Source organism: Rhipicephalus microplus, chromosome 8, assembly GCF_043290135.1.
Source record: "Rhipicephalus microplus isolate Deutch F79 chromosome 8, USDA_Rmic, whole genome shotgun sequence".
Classification (NCBI taxonomy): domain Eukaryota; kingdom Metazoa; phylum Arthropoda; class Arachnida; order Ixodida; family Ixodidae; genus Rhipicephalus; species Rhipicephalus microplus.
In genome coordinates, this window is record NC_134707.1 from 89,375,197 (window position 1) to 89,400,281 (window position 25,085).

At 45.7% G+C, this 25,085-nt stretch overlaps 1 protein-coding gene and 1 long non-coding RNA gene across 2 annotated transcripts in view; one reads left to right on the plus strand and one right to left on the minus strand.

The window, feature by feature from the left end:
* LOC119187311 (uncharacterized) overlaps positions 1-25,085 on the minus strand; it is a 293,285-nt gene that overhangs the window by 239,271 nt on the left and 28,929 nt on the right. The window lies entirely within an intron of this gene.
* Positions 1,689-8,609, plus strand: LOC142769230 (uncharacterized). The gene is made up of 3 exons (XR_012885716.1): positions 1,689-2,403; positions 5,147-5,403; positions 7,966-8,609. It is a non-coding gene; the product is annotated as an uncharacterized LOC142769230 (long non-coding RNA).

Sequence of the window (25,085 nt, forward strand, 5' to 3'; positions counted from 1 at the left end):
ACATACGCAGCGGCATTGTGAGCCCCTGCGCCACCAGCTACAGATCCTGCTATGCGGCCCAGGTACCAGGCTATGCAGTCATTCCACGCCACTGCTTCGAGCCCGCCTCTCGGCTCAAGGTTCCCGAGCACACCCACCTATCTACCGTCTACCTCAAGACAAAATGGCAGCAAGGCAAGCACGTGGCGCAGCTCGGATAACTGTCCACTCTGCTATCACTGCGGCGAAGTGGGTCACGTATACAGGAACTGTCAATACCGGCAACTGGGTCTCCGCGGCTTCCACCCTGATGCTCGATGCCCGCGCTACGGTGAACGCCCCCGCGAAATCAAAGCCTATCTCACGGGCCAGCGAACACCTTCGACTGTTCAACACCACCAGTCGAGATCACCATCGCCTCGCCGGTCTACGTCACCCAGTTTGCCCTCATCGTCTTCCGCTCCTTTCAGGAGCCGGTCACCAAGTCCCCGCAGGGGAAACTAGGAACGGCGAGTTCTGGGGGTGAAGTCGCGGCCCGGCGAACTGTAAAAGACCCTCATTCGACGCAACGACCAGACGAGGATCATTCCGGTTTTACAGTGTTCTCTGACAGCAGAAAGATCGTTTCTGCCGAAATCGCCATCTTCGTCGACAATCATGCTGTCAACGCCCTCGTCGACACCGGCGCCGACTATTCCGTAATGAGCGCCGCACTGGCATCTGAACTGAGGAAGGTTACCACAACATGGCAAGTACCCCAGTTGCGCACGGCAGGGGTTCATCTAGTGATGCCTACCGGTATGTGCACGGCACGAATTCGTATACGTACGTCGACATTTGCAGGCTATTTACTCGTATTGCGCGTGTGCTCTGAGCCAGTCATTCTAGAAATGGACTTCCTTCGTGAATACGGTGCCGTCATCGACCTTCGGGAATTACTTGTGTCGTTCGAGGATCCTTTTTGCACTGCAACTGACAGTACACAATTTCGAAAAAGAGCGCTTCATGTTACCGACAATTCTCTGACTCTCCCACACAGTAAACCGATTCTGACCCTTAAGGGTGCAAAAAGGGTGCCGACACCCTAAGCACACCCTTTGAGCACCCTATTCGCGTCTCAGCACCCTACAAGTGGAACCTAAAGGGTGAACACATCAAAAGGGTGAAAACTAGGGTGCAAAAAGGGTGCAACAACTAATGGGTGCTGATGAGCACCCATTAGGGTGCACAGTCGCCGACAAAGCTTTGTGGGTAACGTGGTCATAGAGCATAACCAACAGCTTTTAGATGTCTAGTGGTTAGACACCATGGTCTCATTAATAGCCCCACCGCAGTAACTGATATCTGAATAGCGATAGTGCCCGGCTGAACGTAAGTTCTGCACTGGTTCTTGCATTCTTGCTGCCTCTTTCTCGTCGCCTCACGGCCGGCGCTGACCAAGCCATGCGCCACAAGCTCACTAGCCAATGGCGGAGTACGCAGCTTGTAGAGCTACAACAGGATTGTGACTTACACATAGCCTCGTTTGCGCCTAACACTGAAAACAAAGCTTCGTACATGACAGTATATATAAATCATACATTTGTGCATGCAAATAAATACAAACCAACAAGACCGTGCTAGATAAAACAGTTTTTGTGTTGTACAAATATTTGTTAACCTTACAATGTATCAGTTGACACGTGTTACCAATTTTTATGGCAGGCTATGGACTTTGACGTTCTAATATTATAACAATAAAGAAACGTTTTCTTGATTTTGTTCATAGAAATATTCTTCAAAGCAAGTTAAAATGAGCCTTGACTAAAACATTTTCCTAAAGAAAATTCACTAAAGACAGCTAAAATATTGTTTGCCAACTAATACACTTATTTTGATGTGACAAATTTTGCTTGCTGCCTGTACTTTGTACTAATATACAACCGCTTTGACACTGTTTTTAACAGCCAGCTTAACCACTCAACCAATGTACAGATGTTAACAAGGTATCGGTATAAGAAATACACAAGCAAGCAAACGTTTCAAATTTCGCGCGCTCTTTCACATTTCAAATTTCGCGCAATTACGCGTAATGTGATTTTGTCATTTTCAAAGGTAAAAAAGATTCTATGCAATACGCACTAGCGTATCTTCTATCTTCACTATTTGTTACTTAAAACTTAAGCAGAAATAATCTATTTACTTATCATATAAAAAGTTATGTGCGCAAATGCGGATCGGTGGCGTCAGCAGGACAGAAATGGCGGTATCTTCCTGGAGGCCGCAACGGCCGTGGGCCGAGCGTTTAAAGTCGATTTTTTATGTTGTTCAAAGTGTGCTTGCGCTGTCTTTCGTGTTCTGTCGGTGCTGCTTGTTACGAAGATGCACTATACTCAAGAGAGGACCGGCTGCTTTGTACCGTCGAGCGCTCGCCAAACTGAAAAGGTAGGTGGATGTTTCTGCTGTCGACGCCTTGTTTTTTGCTTCTCCGGCCAGGCCGCGGCGTGCCCGATCCAGGCTGTTATGCTCCTCCCGCGGTTAACACCGAAAGCGCTATAGTATAATAACGTTGTGAACTAAGGTTTTTCTAGCTGGTAGACGATAAGTGAGTTTTTATTAACGTAGCGAGCCTGCTGGCGTGTCTGATTTCATTAGGCTCAAGTCTAAGCTCAGGGACGTTTCGCGCGGATGAATTTTTTCTGTGGGGAAGGAGGTTAAAGCAATGTGCGCTGTGATGCTGTGAGTCGGCGGGCGATGCTCTTCACGCTATGAATCACTATATTTTTGCAATGCCGTCGGACGCCGTTCGGGGACGGCGCATGGAAGCCGTAAGCGTCGTCTCTGTGTCGCGTGCGTTGGAGTATTCCGGTGATTCGCGTTGAATTACATCTTTCCGTATTTAATTTAGAAGAATGGACTTTCCGTATTTAATTTAGAAGAATGAAGAAGAATAACGTGGTGTCCGCGTTGGTATTTACGCGGCCTTGTTCGTTTTCTGTGCCAAAGAAATACATGAAGAAAGTTTTATATGTTACTCGTCCTCTTTTCAACAGCTACATGATCATTAAATGTGTGTGACTACTATAAGGTAGATGTGTTTTCCTGTGTGACCAAATGTGTTTGCATCCACTGGGCACGTATAATATTAAATTACCATGATATTCAGCTTAATTAAGTGTGCGTAAACTTGACACAGCGTGCTGTAAGTGCGGTTCTCAAAGCGTGCAATTACGCCTGGGTCAATACATTTTCTCTATGAGTGACCGAATAGCCGTACCTTAGCTGTGCAAGCGCTAGGTTGAGCAGTAGTTCACTCGTTCGAGTGCAATTTTGGTGGTACTGCTTGTTCCCCCCTGCTCACATATCATTGCATTCTTCTGGTTTGTAAATGAATTGTGGGCGCTGCAGCCCGCTTTAGAGTTAAAACTTCGCCGAATACCTATACGTCTACAAAAATTCTAAAACTAAGTTATACCAAAGCTTCCAATGACACTTTCGAATACAAGTGTAATGCTTTATCTGATATCATAAATTCTTTATGACCTCGCTGCAGATTTACAAGTGACCTGTGATATGTGCAGTGTATGAATGCCTAATTTATTGCTCAAAACACAATAAGGTTATACATCACAGTATGCGTGCATATGTTGCTGCTGACATGCAAACTTAGACATTGTATTTATCTAAGAATGAACAAATCTAAACTGCCGTTTTTTGAAGATGTACGCATCAGACCAATTGAATAATATCAAAAATAATGTTCACCAAGTGATTGTTGTTTACTGCCTTGCACCAACGTCACTAAAATCACCTTGGTACTTAGACCACATGGTAGGATGCAAGATTCATGACGTCATATTGAATGTTAATGTCACATGATATGAAAGGTAAATTGTTATTAGCATACAGAGGCCAATAACGTTATTGTCTCATCGTTATCATAATGAAGCAGGTTAGGCAATATGTGATTCTGCTGCCTTTACGTCATGTTGGGAAACCATTACGTTATGTAGCTATCTGCAGTGTCTGAGATCCTGGTTGCCGGTCAATATTGCAGAAGCTTGCCTGCTTCATTGTGATGGCATGGGGTTCAAGATTGATGTTTTGTCTTAGCGTTTCCACTTTTCCTCCCCTATGGTCATTAGACAGCTTGTGCTGTTTGATTAGAAGTGAGGAGTAGTGTCTATTTAGCCAACCAGAACAATTTAGATCAATGATCACTATGAAGCAGCACACAATATTCATTTAGTGAACTCAATTTCGGGCAAATTATAAACGTCCGAATGTTAGCCGTTTGAAGGAAGCTTTATTCGTTGAACTCATGAGAATAAATGGTAGAGAAGGAAAGGCAGGGAGGTTAGCCAGACCAGCAAAGACGGTCTATCACCCTACACGGGGGAACAGGGAGATTGAAGTCCTGTCGGGGTGGTCTGGTCGCTAAGGTACTCGGTTTCTAACCCGAAGGTCGCAGGATGATATTCCGGCCTTGCTGGCTGCTTTTTCGATAAAGGTGAAAATGCTGTAGGCCTGTGTTCTCAGATTTGTGTGCACGTTAAAGAATCCCAGGTGGTCGAAATTTCTGGAGCCCTCCACTACCTTGGTAAAAAATTCATGTGTCAGTATTGCTTTAACTTTATGCTTTATCTGCAGTGGATGCATATGCGAATACGGACATGTATATGTAATGGTATTGCAATTTTACGGAATAAAATATTCATATGGTGCATATTGCATGGCATTTACTTAAGAAACGCATCACATGGGTATCATAACTACAGAAATGCAAATGTGCCTCTATGGAAGCACTCGTGCATATATTTGGTCAGCCACAAGAAAAGAATTTATTGATTGCAGGCAGCAGCATTACTCAGGCATGTTTATCTCTTAATTACGTGCAGTCGATACAGCTAAAAGGGGGTGTCTTCATCTAAAAGTTCTAACTTCATCTTCGTGCATGAGTGAGCTATAAAAGTGAATGAAAATTCACATGTATGACATCGACATGAAAAGCTCTGCAGCAGCATGTTTTTCGTTGTATTTATACTGCAGCATGCCCTTTTTGTATTTCTCAGTTGCGTGCCACTAAATATATGTTGGCCATGCGTTTCTAGCCATTCACTGCAATTCGGCAAGCAGCGCATGCAGTCTAGACAAACCTCACTAAAATAATTTTTTTGCACTAGTGCAGAAATTCTTCGGCACGGTCTGTCATTTCATTTGAGTGAGGCTGCTCAAGGAAATTTCCTGACAAGGTCAAGGAGCCCAAGCACCAGAGAACTCTGAACCATTCTTTCAAGCATCAGCTCTGTTCAACCTGCTTATGCGCTGTGCCTCACCAAGCTACTGGGACGCTGCCTACTTATATGAAGTGCTCTTCATATTCTCCTCAGTTTGGCAGCAGTGTGTGTGGTCTTCACAGTGCTTGCCAAAATCATTATTGCACAGGTGAGACACTTATTTCCTGCTTTAATTGTGTTAGTATTACTGCATGCACTCCTGCCAAGCAAGAGTACTAATGTTTCCTGTGAATTGTTTGTCATGGTAAACAGGGGATTTCAAGCACAAAATTCATACTGAACTTTCGTCCTTCAAGAAGTGTGGAATGAAGGTGGTGACAGTGTCAACGCGCTCTCTTTAGAAATAAAGGCTTTGCATGAAAAGCCTGTCGCACCTTGAAACAGGCACAAAAAATTTCCAGGTGAAAATAAGCAACTTCAGATGAAAATTGAATTTACACTGTATTCAAGGTTGAACAATCCGACATCAAAGGCGTCTCAGATGAGGGTTTTCTTTTGAAGCTGTCCGAAATTTTTGGGAGATGATGGAAAAACCATTACTCGTGATGATATTGACACTGCAGACAGAGTAGGAACAAACAAGCCTAGTTTGAAAAAAAATAGTAGTGCATTATGAACGATGTTACAAATGAAATGTTCTGGATAAGACAAAAAACTTACGTATGTCTACAGTGGCCTTTCCTTTTAGATAAAGTAGTCCTATTTATGTCAACGAACACTTGACAAGACAAGGTAAGCAGTTAGTGAGAGCACGAATGCAAAAAAAACAAGTTGGATGGAGGTACATTTGGATGCAAAGCACGAAATTTATAGCAAAAAAAAAATTGGAAACATTAGCAATTTTAAAGACTGCCTTCTTAAAAGATCTGGCAAAACGCTGTGTTGATGCCTTCAGAGCCACACTTTTCTTGAGCTTGCAATGTCAGTAAACTATGACTGACATGGCAGAATTTTGATACCTAGATAGTGAAAAATTGATACCTAGATAGTGAAAAAGGCCACCAGCTATCTTCAATGCCTTTACCTTAAATACTCTTAGCATTATAAATAAGACTAGTAGCCTGTGTCTCTATTTCGATGACATGCCGGTAAAGTTTGATGCCATTCTTTTGACATAATCCTTGCATTTTTTGTGCGATATAGCCCACCAAAAATACCAGGGTACAATTATCATGGCCTTGTGTAGTTCATGAAATGGGGAAATGGAATAGCGCTGTACATCTAACGTTAATTTTTGGCCGATGTCAATAGACTTCCGTGTGTTAAGCCCTGTGTTGAGTGTCTAGTAGTCGACTTGGGGGGTTTTGTTTTGCAGCAATTAGCGCACCTCCATTAGGTCATAAGTAGGAATTTTGAGTTTCTGGAAACTAGGTAACTTGATTTTTCGGTCACAGATGCACAGACGATTTTTCGCTCACAACCAACGGGGCAGACGCCGGCAGCGGGTTTTCTGCGACACGAGCTCTTCAACGCTATCATGTTAAAAAGCTGACATAGGCAGCATTGACCAAATGAATGCAAAGAATAAAGTCAAGTGTCCTAGCAGGAATCCAAACCTAGTATTCTGCTTGGTAATTAAGTATTCTACCACAGAGCCATGCCCGGCCTCGGTTATACTTTCCAAATAGTCTCAAATGTTTGTGTAACATCAACTGCCGTTGCAGTACTGGCTATCAAATTTTATAACTATTACATGTGCACTCCTATGATGCAGCCGTGAGGTCGAGTCAAAGTCAATTGTAGTCAGGCACCATCCTGTGAAGTATTTGTGTAGCAGTGTTGAGGGCTACCATCGTCGCGAGTGCCAGCGCAAACACCAGTGCTTCATACCAGCCTACCACTTCTAGTGTGTTTCTGTTTCTGTTGGCATCGTTACGAAACAGCAAATAACTGCTAATGTTATCAAAGGTGTGACATCTCCCCATAACAAATGAAACATATGCGGCTGTTTAACGTATGTGTGTGCGAGAATTTGTACTTATATTGAGCTCCACTTCATAAGATCGCTCAATAAAAAAATTAAAATACATGTTATGCGTGTTTCGCATAACATCGATTCCCAAAGTATGTGGGGTCTGCCAAATTTTCAGCATCAATTTTGTAACCTAAATTTTACCATAAACAATTATTTATTGAACATGAACAGCTGGACTGCAACATAATAAGTTTAAGGTATTAGGAAAACTGAATATGTTCATGAATACAGCATACCTAACAGGCAAATACTAGTACTACATACATGACACACTATTGTAGAGCTAGACTAGAATATTGCTTATTGGCACTTTACAATTCTTTAAAAACCCTAATTAACTTCAGTGCCTTATTCGATTTGTTCAAATCGGATGTGCGCAATCACTTGATGAATAGCTTTTTTACTCAAACCTAACTCATGTTTCACGTGTGCATCATGCTGAATCATTGCTCAGATGTTTCTTGTGTATAAATTTTCTTTCTATTCTGCTGTTTGTTTTTTATGTGAAATCTGTTGTACGTGCTACCCTCTGTAGGCCCACAGGTACTGTCAAGTTGTTTACAGTTTTTTGCCTGGGGGACCTCCAACAAGCATGTTTTCCGTTGAAAACAAAGCGAATTTTGATGCTGACTTCTACTCACATCGAACTAAGAACACTCCAGCATGACAACGCCTATTGTATCTTGGACAGTCTGTCTTGTGAAACTGTAGTGATTACTTCTGTCTTTATTTTAGGCTTCCGGGTGCGGATGTGCTGTAGAGAAGGAGCGCCCTGACCACACTTTTGTAAAAGGAATCAAAGTCGCCTGGGCAGCTGAAGATGGATTGTGCAAGTGTTTGAATGATCACATTATATTAATCCAACACCACCTGCATTACTTTGCCAATATTTGTGATTTTGTAACACACAAGTTTAGAAACACACACACATATATAAAAGGAGAGCTGTAAATAGGCCTTGAGCAAGTTTGTAGTCAAGGCTTTTAGTATGATGACCAAAGCATGTTATATAAGCCCACATGTTTTACCACACACCTACTCTCCTATCTATTTTCTTTTTCAATTTTGTGGGCACTGGCAACACCCTCAATAAGCGCCTTTGGACTGCTGGTGCCTCTAACTTATATTTGGTTGTTCTAAATCATTTATTTGTTACCTACTATGCAAGGAAGAAAGTCAGAATGTTAAAAGTTGAAAAAGAAGTCTCGTCACAAAAAAGGTGTCTACTCGTAAGAAAAAAGATTTGAAAAAACAGAAGATTGATCCTCACTCACAAAGATCTCACCATTACAATCGATGCAGAAGGTCATAGCTCATGTTTACTATTGTCAATCTTTTTCGGTTGTATGCTATGTACAATAAAATAGTGACTATTGGCATCATGTTAATTTATTTGTCATAAATTTTTGTTGGGGCCTAATATCTTGCATTCTCACATGCATAAAAGCTCACGTCTGCTACACATAACTTAAGAGAGCGCAATGTGGTAAGGTTCTGTATTTAGTGCATATTATCTGTGTGTCTTTCAAAGTGAGTATATGGCATTTGAAATAATCGCCAGTATTCGAAACTTGTGAATTTTTAATTTGCAGGCATGCATGTCTGTATGATGACCAAGCATCCATAAATTGTGCATGCATGTGTGCAGCAAGGGGCCTTGAATAGATTACATTCATTCTGGACCAAAAATGGGTAGCACAGGCCATATACGCACTCTGGGATCAATTTCATGATTATTAAAACACATATTTATTCAATATAGCTTGCTTTAAGGTATATATTTACATATTGTCTACTTCCACCTTGAACATTGCACCATGCATCCGGCACTCTGCCGAGCGCTTCTCGAGGGCACTTTGGTAACTAGTACACAAACGTACAGACAGCTGTAAGTGGGCCTCCACTTTGTTGACTGCTGGAGAACAACGGCTTCGCCAAATCACACTTCCTTTGTGGTGAAGCTAACTTTGCTCTTGCAACAGTACCAGCTTATCTTAAATTCGACACTGTTCTTTAGAAGTGCAGCTTGTTCTATTCAGAGCAGCCAAAAACGAAAACATGAGGAACAGCACCTGGACAGGGTAAGGCACAATTGCAGCACTTCTCGATAACAGTGCCGGATTCTCTATTTGCCTACACATAGAGAAAGCAAAACACTGGAGCCAACTTACCAGTAGCTTCACTGCAGAGACACGGTGTTTTAAAAGACGATGATGCAAAAGCCCCACCTAGAGCTGTCACGGTGTTTCAGTGCTAGTTTCATAAGCGCCTGCGGAAGGCACTCTGTGGAGGGCCGGCCGCGTGCATGGTGCACGTGTTCAGGGTGGAATGGACGACTTAGTACATGTGTTCAAGTACTAACAAACTGTATGTGGGCTGTCACTCAGCATGGTCTCCAGAGTATACAGCAATCTGCATTTTTAGCCATCTCCAGCGTCAATCCTAGATTTGGCCCACTGGTACGTCGATGTGGAGCACCCTTCCAGCACCCATTTGAAAGGGTGTTATGACATCACAGCACCTTTTTTTAAAGGGTGCACTCATTACACCCTTCAAAATTTTTGCTCTGCACCCTTTCCTTAAGGGTGCTGAGCTCTGCACCCTTTCTCAGCACCCTTTTTTGAACACCCAATAGGGAGCAAAGGGTGTTCGTCTGGCGACAAGCTCATTTACACCCTTAAGGGTCAGAATTGGTTTAGTGTGCACCTCGAAACAGCCTCTTTGTCGAAGTAGAATTGGGACAGAACATGTCTGACGCGGTAATTGCAGAGGCCTATTTGTCTCTCCTTATTTCACGACAAATCTGTGTTGCCCGAGGAATCATTCAGCCTAGCAATAGGCATGTTCACCTGCTGGACACAAACTTCAGCGACGAATATCGCCACCTAACGAGACACACTGCCATTGCATATTGTGAAGAACTTGCCGATGCCGATGGTTCGCCCACGTTAGCTTTATTTTCATCGAATGGCCACCCTGACGAGGCCTATGCGAGCACTCTCGACGTAAACGAGAGACTACCTTCGGCTCAACGAGAAAGCCTTTTGCGTTTACTCGGCTCATTTCAAGGCTGCTTTGCCACTACTATTCAGGTAAAAAATTGCGCTGAAATAGAAAGGACACCACAAAGAAGGAACACTTAAACAGATCGAGCGCAAATCTTGCGCTCGATCTGTTTAAGTGTTCCTTCTTTGTGGTGTCCTTTCTATTTCAGCGCAATTTTTTACCTGAATAGAATGAACCAACTAGCCCCTCAAGACATCCTGATTGCCACTACATCAAAGGTTAAACAGACACCACTTGCTCAGCTCTGTATCATCACGGAACCCACCGAGAGACCCATCCGACAACACACCTATAGGGTGTCGCAAAAAGAGCAAGACGCTATACGTGACCAAGTCCAGCAGATGCTTCAGGACGACGTCATCCAGCCATCAACCAGTCCCTGGGCTTCGCCAGTTGTGCGAGTAAAGAAGAAGGACGGTACATTGCGTTTTTGCGTTGATTACCGTAAATTGAACAAGGTCACCAAAAAGGACGTTTATCCTCTCCCGGATGAATGACTCGTTGGACCTTATACGCAACGCTAAATATATTTCTTTCACGGATTTATGTAGCGGCTACTGGCAAATCGCAGTGGATGAGCGCGACCGCGAAAAGACGGCGTTTATTACTCCCGACAGTCTGTACGAGTTTAAAGTGTTGCTTTTCGGTCTATGCTCAGCGCCAGCTACTTTCCAAAGAATGATAAATACGGTTGTCACAGGGCTCAAATGGCAATCATGTCTTGTTTACCTTGATGACGTCGTGGTCTTTGCAGACACGTTTGAACAACACGTCCAACGCCTTCATGCAGTACTTGAGGCAATCAGAACAGCGGGGCTTTCTCTCAAACCCGAGAAATGTCATTTTAGATATGAAGAACTGAAGTTCCTTGGTCACGTTGTGAGCCATGCCGGCATCCGCCCAGATCCGGAGAAAACCCGTGCTGTTGCCGCCTTTCCCGTGCCCACAAATAAGCGCGACCTACGCCCATTTCTGGGGCTCTGTGCGTATTACAGGCGCTTTGTCAAAAACTTTTCGAAGATTGCTGAACCCCTCAACAAGCTTACAAAAGACGGTGTCTCGTTTGTTTAGAGTCTCGATCAGTGTCATGAGTTTGACACCCTCCAAAACCTCCTCCAGGCTCCGCCTGTACTGGGTCATATTTCCGAAAGCGCTGACAGGGAATTACACACTGACGCCAGCAACGTTGGACTAGGAGCGGTATTAGTTCAGTGGCATAATGGCGTAGAGCGCGTGATCGCTTATGCGAGCAGAATGTTATCCCCAGCGGAGAAAAACTATTCTGCAACCGAGAAGGAATGCCTCACTGTTGTCTGGGCCATAACAAAGTTCCGCCCATATTTGTATGGCCGCCCATTCAGGGTAGTTAGCGACCACCATTCCCTTTGTTGGCTCGCAAATCTCAAAGATCCCTCAGGTCGTCTAGCACGATAGAGCCTTCGGCTACAAGATTTCGATGTCACCATCGTCCACAAATCTGGGCGGAAACACACCGACGCCGACTATCTCTCACGTGCACCGGTCGAAAATGCCAACACTGACCTTTAAGACGACGACACTTTTCTTTCTGTCGTATCAGCAACCCGCTTGGCTGAGCAACAGGGTCACGACTCGGAGCTCATTCCGCTCATTGACTACCTGGAAGGACGCAATTCCCACCCTCCTTGAAGCTTTGAACGCTCGCCATCCTCCTTTTGTTTCCGTGATGGAGTGCTTTACAAAAAGAACTTTCATCCTACACAAGCTATGTATCTGCTTGTTGCGCCAACTACGCTTTGTGGTGACATTTTACGTGCGTGTCATGATGAGCCATCGTCCGGGCACCTCGGCTATACGCGCACGCTGCAACGGATTCAACGCTCCTACTACTGGCCACGTCTCGCAAAGACTGTGAAGCACTATGTTCGCACATGTCGCGACTGTCAGCGACGTAAGGTTCCACCTTTACGACCAGCGGGACTACTGCAACCAATAGGCCAACCAAAGGCGCCCTTTCATCAGATTGGCATGGACTTGCTGGGGTAATTCCCCCCGTCTTCGTCTGGAAACCGGTGGATTGTGGTCGCTACCGACTACTTAACACGCTATTGCGAAACCAAAGCGCTTCCAAAAGCAACCGCAGCAGATGTCGCCCAATTTTCCGTGAACAGCATCGTCTTACGTCACGGTGCTCCAGCTGCCGTCATAACAGATCGTGGGACAGCTTTCACCGCAGAGATGCTGCAGGAAGTCCTGTGATTAGATGGCACGGAACATCGCAAAACAACGGCTTACCACCCGCAAGCAAACGGGCTGGCTGAACGACTCAATAAGACAATTGCAGACATGCTGTTAATGTATGTAGACATCAGTTAGAAGAACTGGGACGCCATACTTCCCTACGTAACTTTTGCGTACAATACTGCTGTTCAAGAAAGTACCGGTTTCACACCTTTTCGCTTAGTCTACGGTCGCGAGGTCACGACGATGCTCGACGCCATGTTCCTGCCCGACAACTTAGGAATATACCGCACCGATGCCGCCAAATTCGCGCAGTGTGCAGAAGAGGCCCGTCAAATTGCTCGTCACCGTATTCAACATCACCAAACCGCAGACGCACGCCGCTACAATCTTCGTCACCGTGAAGTTATTTTCAAGCCCGGTGATGAAGTCTGGGTGTGGACCCCTATCCGACAACGTGGCCGTTCAGAAAAGCTTCTTCGCCGCTACGTCAGCCCTTACAAGGTCGTACGACGTCTCAGCGACGTCACATACGAGGTTCTCCCAGAAGGCACTTCGAGGCGTTCCCGTTTCAACCCGCGAAATGAAGTCGTTCCCGTTTCACGGCTGAAACCATACTTTCCGCGCTGTGAATCGCCAGTGAGCGACTGACTTTATTCGTCGCTCCTTTCATTCTTTCCTGTTTTTCTTATTTCTCATTTAACTCTTGTCTCCACAACCAACTATGTTATTCCGCTTTACGCCATTCATTTTGCTTGCATGGTAATTTTCATCTCATTTTCTTTTCTTTTTTTGCCTTCATGTACAGCATCGAGACGATGCTTCTTGGGAGAGGGGGTAATGCCACCATTCATGAACGAGCCGCTGTGGCTCATACCCTTGTTGGGCTACGAAGAAGAAGGGAACATTTTTCGTTGCTCTGGTTCGGGTGAACTCCTGGCTGCAGGTCTTGTTATTGCTCGAGACAATATGGAACTGTATTTATTTTTTTATTTCAATATACTGTGAACCCTTTGGAGGATTTTTACAGGAGTGGGAGCAAAAAATAAAAGCACAAAAAGCAGCCACATCAAAAGTAACAGGTGAGTCTACAGGTGACGTCACTATGGCGTCCACCTGGACTTTTTGTCTCACGAGACAGTGTCGGTGCAGGGGAGGACACTAAACGGTTGTCCAGCCCGCGCGTTCGTTTGCGCCCTCCCCGCTTCCTTTTGTTCACCAGTCGGGCCAAGGGGGAACACAAGGAAAGGCGAGGGTGCACCGGGGCTATATAATCAGATGACACGCAAGTGCTCCCGAGACGCGCGGAGCTGTATGTTTTGCTTGCCGAACTTTTTGTACAGCTTCTACAGCGTGACGCCTGATCTGCGAAATGGAGTACAGGTACAGCGATGATATTCCGCTCAACCACAAACTATAGGCAAACCTAAAAAAAACTAACGCACGCTAGGAGAAGAAGATACCAAGTCTCCTGCAAAAATTATTGATTACCCGAATGCACACGATGCGGTTATATTTTCAAAGTCTATGCAATACGTCACGGTGCGCATTCCGGAAGCACTGGCTGTGTGTGGCCTGTTGGATTTACTTCACTTGCTTTCTGTAGTTTAGATTCTTTCATTGTAAACGAACAACTTTGTTTGTATCAAGCTGTCAATGTTACACGTTCAAGTACCACGACTAGCGCTGCTCTCAGTACCGATTGTTTTGCAGTTTACGATTGATATGCCGGGTTCACCATCCCAAAACAAGCTTATGAGCGATGCCGTAGTGGACGGCTCCGAAAGTTTCGACAACCTGGGGTTCATTAACGTGCACCCAAATCTGAGAACGGGGGCCTACAGCATTTCCATCTCCATCGGAAACGCAGCCGCCGCAGCTGAGGTTTGATCCCGCGACCAGCGGGTCAGCAGCCAAGTACCTTAGCCGCTAGACCACCGTGGCGGGGCTGTTTTGCAGTTTACAGCCGCCAATCATCAGCACAATATGAGCCCCATCGTTATTAGCTTAAAGGCCTATTATGTGAACACCCTATATGGTGTCTTCGCCTTACTAAAGAAACCAACCAATCATTGTTGGCAGCATTTATCAACCGTTGACTGTCACAGCATGTGCACAAAATACTTTTTGTATGTGCCTATCGTGAATATGAAAGCTATCGCAAAAACAAAAATATAATCAGTGCACAGTTATCAAGTAAAAGCTGCAGCAATTATCTTTTTCATAGAAATTGAAAAAAATTCTCTAGTGGCTATTGCTATAGTCAATATATAGAGAATGATTCCCTTTTTTTGTTTTGTATTTTGAACAAGCTATGCGTTTTTATAGCGCGAGTGTTTCATGACGTCAACTGTTGACCACTGGTAAAGGTGTAACTCAATGGCTCCGCAAAGAATAACGCCGACGTATCGAGTTTAGCACGACAAAAACGTGGTCGTCGTTTCCCGATGACGCTCTCCTGTGCAAGTCATTTTATCGACCACTTTTTCGCCACTTCTCTGTTTTGTTGAAAGTCTGCTGCGGAAGACATGTTCGCTCCAACAAACCTTGTTATCGAAAAAAAATGTGTGCCAGTCTTTGCCACTTGACTATGTTCCAGTGCATAATAAATATGACCAAAAATATGTCTTTCTTGTGAAGTTAATGGAAAATTGATTGATATTGGAACGGGGAGTATTTAATAGGTTAACGCCGGTTGGGCTAACACTGCACACAGTGTGCAAGGAAGCAGGACAACAGGGCAGTCCAGACACAGCCCCACAACAACATCGTCGTCTTCATTCTTTCTGCGCAATTTCTGCACCCGTGCCTGAGGTGCCTTTCTATACCCGTGACATTACCCCGGGTAGCAAAGCATCGTCCCGGTGCCTGCTGTTTTTAGACGGACGGGTCACTGTGATAGGGCTTCAGGCGAGACACATGCACAATGTCACTTCTGTATGTAACAGGGGGGTTCGTAGTAAGAGAAATTTCATAAGTGACAGGTGTGACTTTTCGCAGAACTTGACAAGGCCCAACGTATTGCGATAAAAGTTTCTCACACAGGCCGACACTATGGGATGGCAGCCACAGTAGCACGAGAGAGCCCGGAGAAAAATCGACATCACTATGTCGGCTGTCGTAAAGCGACTTTTGTGCTCTTTGGGATAATGAAAACCTGGCGCTGGCTATTGTATGTGCGATTGGAGCACGGCAGATGGCATCTTGTGCGTACGAAGTGCTGGACGGAAGGTCATGCGCAAGCAGGGTATCGAAAGGTAGTAAGGAATCACGGTCAAAGAGAAGATAAAATGGCCAGTAGCCGGCAGTTTCTTGACGTGACGAGTTGTAGGCGGAGGTTACGAACGGGAGGGCCAGTGTCCTAATCGCTGTGGACGTCGGAAACATACATAGCAAGCATGTCCGTCAGTGTGCGGTCGAGGCGTTCCGTAAGTCCGTTAGTCTGAGGATGGTAATAAGTCGTAAAGTTGTGCCGCGTAGCACAGCATCTAAGGCGGTCGTCAACCACACGAGACAGGAAGCAGCGGTATGGATCGTAAGTGGATGAGAAGGAGCACCATGCTGAAGGATGATGTCATAGAGTAGGTAATCTGCGACGTCCGTTGCGCAGCTGGTCGGTAGCGCTCGAGTAATTGCATACCGAGTGGAATAATCCGTAGCTACTGCTATCCATTTGTTTCCCGTTGCCGATGTTGGGAAGGAACTTAACAAATCCAAACCCACACGATGGAATGACTCTGCTGGGATTTCAATAGGTTGAAGGTGACCAGCAGGGAGAGACGTAGGCTTCTTCCGACGTTGGCACAGATCACACGCTGCAACGTAGCAGCGAACAGAACGATAAAGGCCCTTCCAGAATACCTGTCGGTGGATGCAGTCATAGGTTCTGGAGACACCTAAATGTCCGGAAGTTGGGGCGTTGTGAAGTTCTGGCAAAATGTCCTTGAGCAGATGACGTGGGACGACGAGCAAAAGTTCCGCGCCATCAGGCTGTGTGTTGCGGCGGTACAAAACGTTGTTTTGAAGAAAAAAATAGGCTCAGTGAAGGGTCTTTATGGCCGGAATAAAGGCGGTCAATCATCAATAGCAGCGATGGATCTCGGCGTTGTTTGTCGGCTATTTGCAGAAAATCTGTTATGGCTCGGATGTTGGCATCAGGTTCCCACTCATTGGAGTCGGGTGGATTAACAGGGTGTCGAGATAAGCAGTCGGCATCGCTGTGAAGCTTGCCACACTTGTACACTACAGAGAACGTGTACTCCTGATATCGCAATGTCTATCGCCCAAGTCTTCCTGTAGGATCCTTAAAGGTTGACAGCCACCAGAGCGCATGATGGTCTGTGATGACTGCAAACGTGCGTCCATATAGGTGCGGACGAAATTTTTCGATAGCCCAGATGAGAGCCAGGCACTCTCACTCAGTAATTAAATACTTCCTTTCTGACTGAGAGTAGGCGGCTAGTGTACCCTATGACGCGGTCTGTGCCGTTCTGTATTTGTGCGAGTAATACCCCAACGATATGGCCACTTGCGTCGTTGCGAAGCTCCGTTCTAGCAGCTGGATCAAAATGAGCCAACACAGGTGGTGATGTGAGCGCCGAAATCAATGACGCAAAAGAATGTTTTTCATTATCACGCCAGAAAGAAGCTACGTTCCTTTTTAGGAGATCCGTGAGGGGCCGAACAATTTCCGTGAAGTTGCTGAAGAAACGGCGGAAATATGAACAGAGTCCCAAAAAGCTGCGGACATCTTGCGTGGAACGTGGGACCGGGAACTCACGCATCGCGCGGTCTTTATCAGGGTCGGGCCGTACACCAGTAGCGTCAACAAGGTGACCAAGTAGCCTTATCTGACAGTGCCCAAAGGTGCACTTAGATGCGTTAAGCCGGAGGGCAGCTCAGTGAATAACGTCAAGAATGACCGATTGACGTGGAAAAAGGCTTTCAAAGGTTGGCAAGAAAACTATGACATTGTCTAGATAGCAGAGGCACGCCAACCATTTAAAACCACGAAGGAGGGAGTCCATCATGCGTTCAAAAGTTGCTGGCGCATTGCACAACTTAAAAGGCATGACTTTAAGTTGATAAAGCCCGTCGGGTGTTATGAATGCCATATTCTCGCGGTCGCGGTCTTCGACTGAAATTTGCCAATATCCTCATCGTATTTCCAGGGAAGAGAAATACTTGGCACCATGAAGGCAGTCAAGCGTATCAACAATTCGAGGTAGAGGATAGACATCCTTCTTAGTTATTCAATTGAGATGGCGATAGTCGACGCAGAATCGCCAAGTGTTTTCCTTCTTTTTAACAAGCAAATCAGGTGATGCCCAAGAACTGGTTGAAGGCTCTGTGACGTCTTTGTCGAGCATTTTCTCTACCTCCTTCTGGATTATTGGGCGCTCTGATTGAGACCCACGGTAAGGACGCTTATGAAGGGGACTGGCGTCGCCAGTGTCGATACGGTGGGCTACGACGTTCGTGCGGCCCAAGGAACGGTCGTAGATATGAAAAATGTCGAGGTAAGAAAATAGAAGACCACGGAGCTCTTCAACTTGGGACGGCGACAGATCGTTTGATATCATTTTGTCTAGGAAAACTATATTCTGTGCGGCTGCGACGGGTTCGTCTACGGTCTTGATGCCAGGAGTGAGAGATGAAGTTGAACATTGCTTCAGATTTGAGAGTTCTGCTAAGGCAATACCTTGAGGAAGGACCTGGGTGCACACGGAGAAATTGAGGACAGGGAGAAGCGTCTTGTTGTCGCTAGTTTTCACTATAGTATGAGGAAGTATGATGTTCCGGGAAGGGTCATGTCACTGAGTGGAGCTGCCAAGTAGTCGCCTTCAGGAACAAATGGGAACGTCGACATAGAAAGGTACACAGTGGCCTGAGGCGGTAATCGTAGACACTCCTTGGACTGTAGGCGTGTGTGAGCTGCAGGAGGGACATCAGAGTACAAAGGCAACTCTAGCTATAAAGTGCCGGTAGGATTTAACGTCCGAAAAGTAGCATATGATTAATATAGACGCCGTAGGGGAGGGCTCCGAAAATGTCGACCACCTGGGGTTCTTTAGAGAGTTTCTGAAACGGTTTTTCACACTTTGTTTTGGATTACACCACTACTGGAGCAAATCATTTGAACCAGAGTTCAATCGAAACACTAAATATTAACTGAGCCACGAGCCCTAAAAAAGTACCCTCCTTCTCCGCTCCGCCTTTCACCCTCCACTGCCCTCAAATCTTCCTTCGAGCACTCGGGGCTAAGCTCCGCCTTCACGGCGCCTGCGTCACGATGTCACAGCGCTTAAATCCCGCCGCTGATTCGATACTAGCAAGACTAGCAATCTGCGCTGCGCGTTCCACAGCCAATCAGACCAGCTGAAAACGATGACGTCAGTAGGGCAGAGCGTGTCACTTGGTGTATGGGCGGTTGAAAACGTGTTACGCCGACTCGCAGCGATCTGCAGCGATTTGGAGCAATTTGCGGCTTGAAAGCGTTAAAATGAAATACACAATTTACGCAAAGAGCTCAAATTGGTCTCTAAATTACCCTTTTGACTTGGTATACCAGCCCACTGTGTTTGTAAATAATCATCAACACCGTTTCAGGGTCCCATAATTGTGCACCCGAATCTGCGCACATGGGCCTACATCATTTTCGCCTCCATCTAAAATGCAGCCGCCGCAGCTGAGATTCAATCCCACGACCGGCGGGTTAGCAACTGACTACCTTAGCATCTGGGCCACCACGGCGGGGCTTCCTGCCGAGCTAAAGAGAAGAACAGCTCCACCTGCATTTCACGGAGTGACTCTCATTATTTTCATAATTCTTTTAATGACCTCACTCACTCTGTCATAACTTTATTCTGTGGTCTGATTAACAATTTGTATAAAATTAAAATTGAAGCAGAAAGGCTTGTTCAGTGGCGATGATGCTTTTTAAGTCACTGTAAAAATAACAGATACCTGGCTTCAGAAGCCTAGCCATGAGGTGCAGGGGTCACGTGAGTTAACATATTTCTTTTCGCTATTGTATACCAATGTATGCACACACTCGTAAAAATGCATGCGCAAGCACGCGCAAGTCTTGTTAGTATTACCACCGGCGTTGAAAACATTTTTCTGGCTGTTTCATGACTTGTATTGTATTGTAGAACCATGACCATACCTGCCTCATAAAAGGAAAAGTTGGCGAGTGTAACTATCGATAAATAAACATATTATAGCAAGCAAATTTGCACTGCTGCTGATTGTAGTTTTAATTAGAGCCAAGTTTGATCGTGTCCATCCATAGTTAACCAAGACAGTACTTTAGACTCATGTATACAAATACGTGACAAATTATGATTCAGGTGTTTATTCTTGTGGTGAACTATTGGATGGTTTTTTATATAATATTTATTATTTAATTTTTAATACAGTCATACTGTCAGCACATGAGCCAATACAGCAGTTGGGGCTGCAAAGATAATAAGTACAAACGAAGTACAAACGAAGTACATATGTTCAAACAAATTTGAGATATGTTAAAGAAATTTTTATGCTACGTTTGCCTGCGCCTGCGATATCTACTGTTAGTCAAATTTTATCACTACTGTTTTCAGTTCGATTTCGAAATATCTTATCACCTTTAAGGAATTTCAACAGCAACTAAATATTTTGTCCTTATATCAAGAATGAAAAATACATCCTTCAAAGGAAACACCCCTTGCACGGACGTTATTAAGCACGTATTTTCTAGCAGAGGGTGCGATTTTTCGATTTTGAGCAATTTATAGGACCCACCGATTTCGTGCAGTGTCGAAAGGAAAATCGGGGGTAATTTTTTGAAAGAATGTATTTTTCACTGGCTAAAAAAGCGACGTGGAAATTGAACACTTGTGTATACACACTTATTCACTTTGTAGGTTTCTGCGATAACATATTCAGAACCTGTTCATTGGACTGCAAGTAGAAGACACAGGTAAACTTGCCTTCACCATGACGCGCCCTGTTTATGCAGATTACCTCAACTAAACTTTCAACTTTAATATACGTTTATATATGGTACAGTTAACAGAAATGCAGACAAAAAGCCACATAAAGACGTGATGAAATCAGCGTCTCCTTTTTGGCAACAAACAGTGAATGGGCCAAATCAAAAGTGCAAAGTTTAAACAGGTCCCTGAACAAAAAAAGCTAAGGACGTATAAGGCATGGCTGTATAATAATTATTTCAAACTTGTTTCAGCAGCTATCAGGAAAAAAAAACAGAAAACAGAGATAATGTACAACACTTCTATCTAAAGCATTGACCTGATTCATATACAATGTTTGAAACGCGTCGCTAGATACTTTAAACACAAAATATAAAAAAATACATAATAGACATGAAAGCATAATCAACATTCATTAATCAATATACAAAAGTGATGCATACAGATTCATAATACGTGAGACTCACTTCATAGAATTGATGATTTGGTCATTAGCTGTACGGTCAGGGGTCATGCCAATGACGTAGTAAGAATGTCTCTTGGCTGAAAACTTTGGTTCCAAGTATTTGTGCAGCTCCTGGAAGGAAAGAATAACAGAATGGGGGTGCTACTCTGGACACTATCTAATTCTGCCATATTGTCAATGGCAGCAACTTAAGCCAATCAGACAGGTCATAGTAACTCACTTGGCAAATCAGCATCAATAAATGGCCGAATCTGACAACATGGCGGAATTCGACAGTGTTCAGAATAGAACCCCGGATGTGGTGAGAATGTTTGGTCGGACCTCATAATGAAAGCTGTGGTACAGCAGTGCCTTATGGCGTCCTCATGTGGATCGTCATGCCGCGAATCTTACCAACCTGTTTTCGCCCGGTTTAATGATACGATACGCTTCATTTCTGCGAAATTAATATATTGCTAAAAAGAAAACAGAATGTCCGTGAAAAAAATGGCTCCGAAATGGAGGATGACGGATACGAAGGGTGCCGAACAGATGGGATGAGAGCAATGGCCATCACAAAACATTGATACCGAGGTTCGTTACTGTCAACACGGAGAAGCACTAGATGATGGGAGACGACCACCAGTGACACACTCTTACAAACTCAGGCCGCTGAGCTATAAAATCCACTAAAACGAAACACGCAGGGAAAATAAGAGAGATTCGGTGTGCCAAAGACAAAATTGGTATGCTTTGAAAATGACCGATGGGGTATGCTAACACATTAGCACACGGGCAACACATGTAGTATGCCTAGTGTGGTGCATGTAATTATTAGCACATGGGGAACGGTGTTATTACCACTCTTGTTCAAAATAGCAGGGATGCACCTTCCAAGCAAATTGGTCTAGGTGAAAAGCACTCAACAGGCAGTACACGCACTTGACATCACGATATGAGCAAATGAGGCGAGCGTCGGGGAAATCTTCTGGAGACGCGAACTGGAAGCTAGGTGGTGGAGTGGCTTGCGGACGCGTATGTATCGGCTCTGCCAACTGACGTTGTTCAAGTGAGTCCGATGTGCTTTCCCTCCAAGATTTCTACTGGAGCAACTCCGGGAAGTTCCGGGAACACCTGGATACCCCATTAATCACGGTAGGTCCACTGGAACCTCTTTTGTGGGTCCTTTCTCCGACACCAAGGGTTAGGCCTATTTGTGCTTATACACGGTATCGGGCGCCGCAGCGCGGAATGGCGGAACAAGCGGCCGCTTGTTCGGCCGACCCCCGAAGAGGCCATGCCTCATGAGGCTATGGTAGCATGAGGCATGAGGCTATGGTAGAAGGAGAGCAAGTCTCCAAAGAGGAAGCCGAGTCCAACGGCTGGATTACCGCCCACAAAAAGTGGAATGCGGATAAAACCCGCTTCAAGCACGAGACGCACTCGGCTAGGCAAACTGGAGCCCACGTTGGCCCCGCTAAAGCCAGCCAGCTGAGAAAGGTTGCCGCAGCCTCCTGGCTACCACGCCTGCCCACATCGCACTTTCGAGTGGTCGTCCGCCCGGAGGCAGGGCTGGACGTGCGAACATGCAGTCAGTTAAAGGTCACGCAGGCCATTTTAATGACTGCCAGGCTGTCCCCCAACGTTACTAGATACTTTTTTCAGTTTGCAAACTGCGGCGCCGCGAGTGTCACCCTTCCCTGTACCGGTCAAAAAGCCGCATGCGCGCCCCCTCTCGGCGGTGCCGTCTGACAACGGCGGAGTTACTGCAGTTGTGTTCTTATGCCGGGTGCTGCTTTGTTGCTTTCAAGTGTGCTTCGTAGTCATCACTGTCACTGAGTCCCAGCAAGATTTATTTCGACGTAACTCGCGTAGTGTGTGCTCTGGCTGCAACTTACTACGGTAGCGATCAACGTGGTGCCCGGCGTGGCACCGACGCTGTCAGCGTTGGCGTGATCTGCATGGTGCCGGGTGTTTTTTAATGTCTTCAACTCAGTCATCGCTTTCCCTGTGAGCTACACAGCTCACATGTGTCATGTGACGGTTCTAGAATGTGAGAAAACATGCCTCGCTGCTTTGTGACTGGTTGCCGAAGTGGGTACGATTCGACGAAATACGCGGCCAAAAAGAGACATTTATTCAAGCCTCCCGCTGAAAATTCATAGAGGAAAAGCTGCTAAAGATCACTTGTGAAACGTCCAGAGAACCTGAAGAGCAGGATGGCTTTGGAAATTTTAACCACCTGGGGTTTCTCTAACGTGCACCTGAATCGAAGTGCATAGCCCTCTAGCATTTAGACTTAATGCTGTGGCCCACTGTCAATGGTTTTTTTTTACATAGGCAATCAAATTTTAAAGAACAGGAACGCAAAAGAGCTGTATGAACAGAAGTCCCGCAAGATTCGCGCATCGCGCTCATGTCTCTGCCGTGTGGCATCGCCTTAGCGGCTCAACTGGTAATTTACTTGCACACTCGTAATAACCTTCGCTCACCCTCTCGGGAAATAACTCCCATTACACAAAATTAACCGCGTAAATTCCGTTTAACATTGCGCGAAGGCTCCGTTACGATGCGGCGACTGGTCAAATGGCGTCGGAAGCGCCACCTAGAGAGCGGGAAACGAAGGGGGCCGCGTTTCGCCGCCGCATCTCGGCGGAGTTTGCAAACTGAGGTAATCTAGTAACGTTGGCTGCCCCCAGCAGCAGCCGAGGAGGACATCGTGTGTGCGAACGCCATGCAGAATATCTTCGTTATAAGCCCACCCTCTGAATCGAATACCAATGTATACTGCAAAGTGCAGGAAATATTCTTTTTCAATTCTTTTTGAATTCGGCAGATAAAAAGCACTCTATCTCGGCTTACATTACACCTCCGGGAAATACCTGTAGAGGTGTGGTCACAGGCATCAACACCGATATGGCCAAACCTGCGCTGCAAAGCCTCTTTGTCACACCCAGAAACCCGATGGTGCTCGGAGTCAGGCGCATAAAGAAGACCCCTGCCGTGATAGTACTGTTCAACGGCATGAAAGTGCCCAACTATGTTCACTGTGGCCCCAACATGCTACGCAGTAAACTGTACAAGAGGCAAATCGACACTTGCCGTAACTGCGGCCGAATCGGCCACCGGCACGATGTCTACCCTAGACCGACTGTAGAATTGTGTGAAAAGTGCGGGACTTCGATCATCGCAAACGGACACGAATGTGTGCAACCGAAGCGCGCTATGTGGAGACGCTCATCTCACCAGTGACCGTACCTGCAAAAACAGATACCAAGTTCCCTACGTTGTAAGAAGGCGACGTAGAAAAAGAAGGAAAGGCAGTCACAAGACGAAGAACGCTACGAGCAACGCCGGAGACCGGGAAATCGCCGCTCCTACCAAGACACCAGCTGCGGCTGCTCCAAGAAACGCCGCCACGGAACGCTCTCGGAGTTCCCGGGGTGGCTTCAACTCCCAACCTACCTGGGCGGACAAGGTAGCCAGAGCAGGTGAGGCCCATGCCCCCGCGCAACCAGGGCAACTGTCACAGCAAACGCGTAAAAAAATACAATCACTAGAGCGCGAGAATGCGTCTATTCGACAGGAATTAGCTGATATTAGGTCAATCTTGCAAGAAATGCAGCAGCGAGAGCGCGCGTCTAGCGATCAAGCTACCGCAGCCACAGCGTCTATCAACAGAGGCGCGATACGCAGGGCAGGCCCTGAGCCCATGGACGAGGAGGCGCTTAACGTCTCAAGCATCCAAACACTGCTTGAAAAGCTAAGAAATGACGTTATTGCTGAAATTACTCCTATCAGGCTCCAACTGACCGAGCACACCGCGAGGCTTTAAATTTTAGAATCATACAGGCAGCAGGCACTGATTGGTACACCTCCTTCGAGTAAGTAAAATGAATAATGCAAGCAATCTAGTAATCTGGCAATGGAATTGCGTCAGCTTCCGCAAAAGAAAGGCAGTACTGCAACACTTTCTCAGCTTTGCTACCGAAAGCGAAAGGCCATCAGTAATCCTCCTCCAGGAAACGCACACCGATGTCATAGCTCTTCATCACTATCGTGCAGAAGCGTATTTCAAGGATGGCAAGAGGGGTGTAGCGACACTCGTCTCAAAAGATCTCGCCTATTTACGTCATGACGTTAGGCCG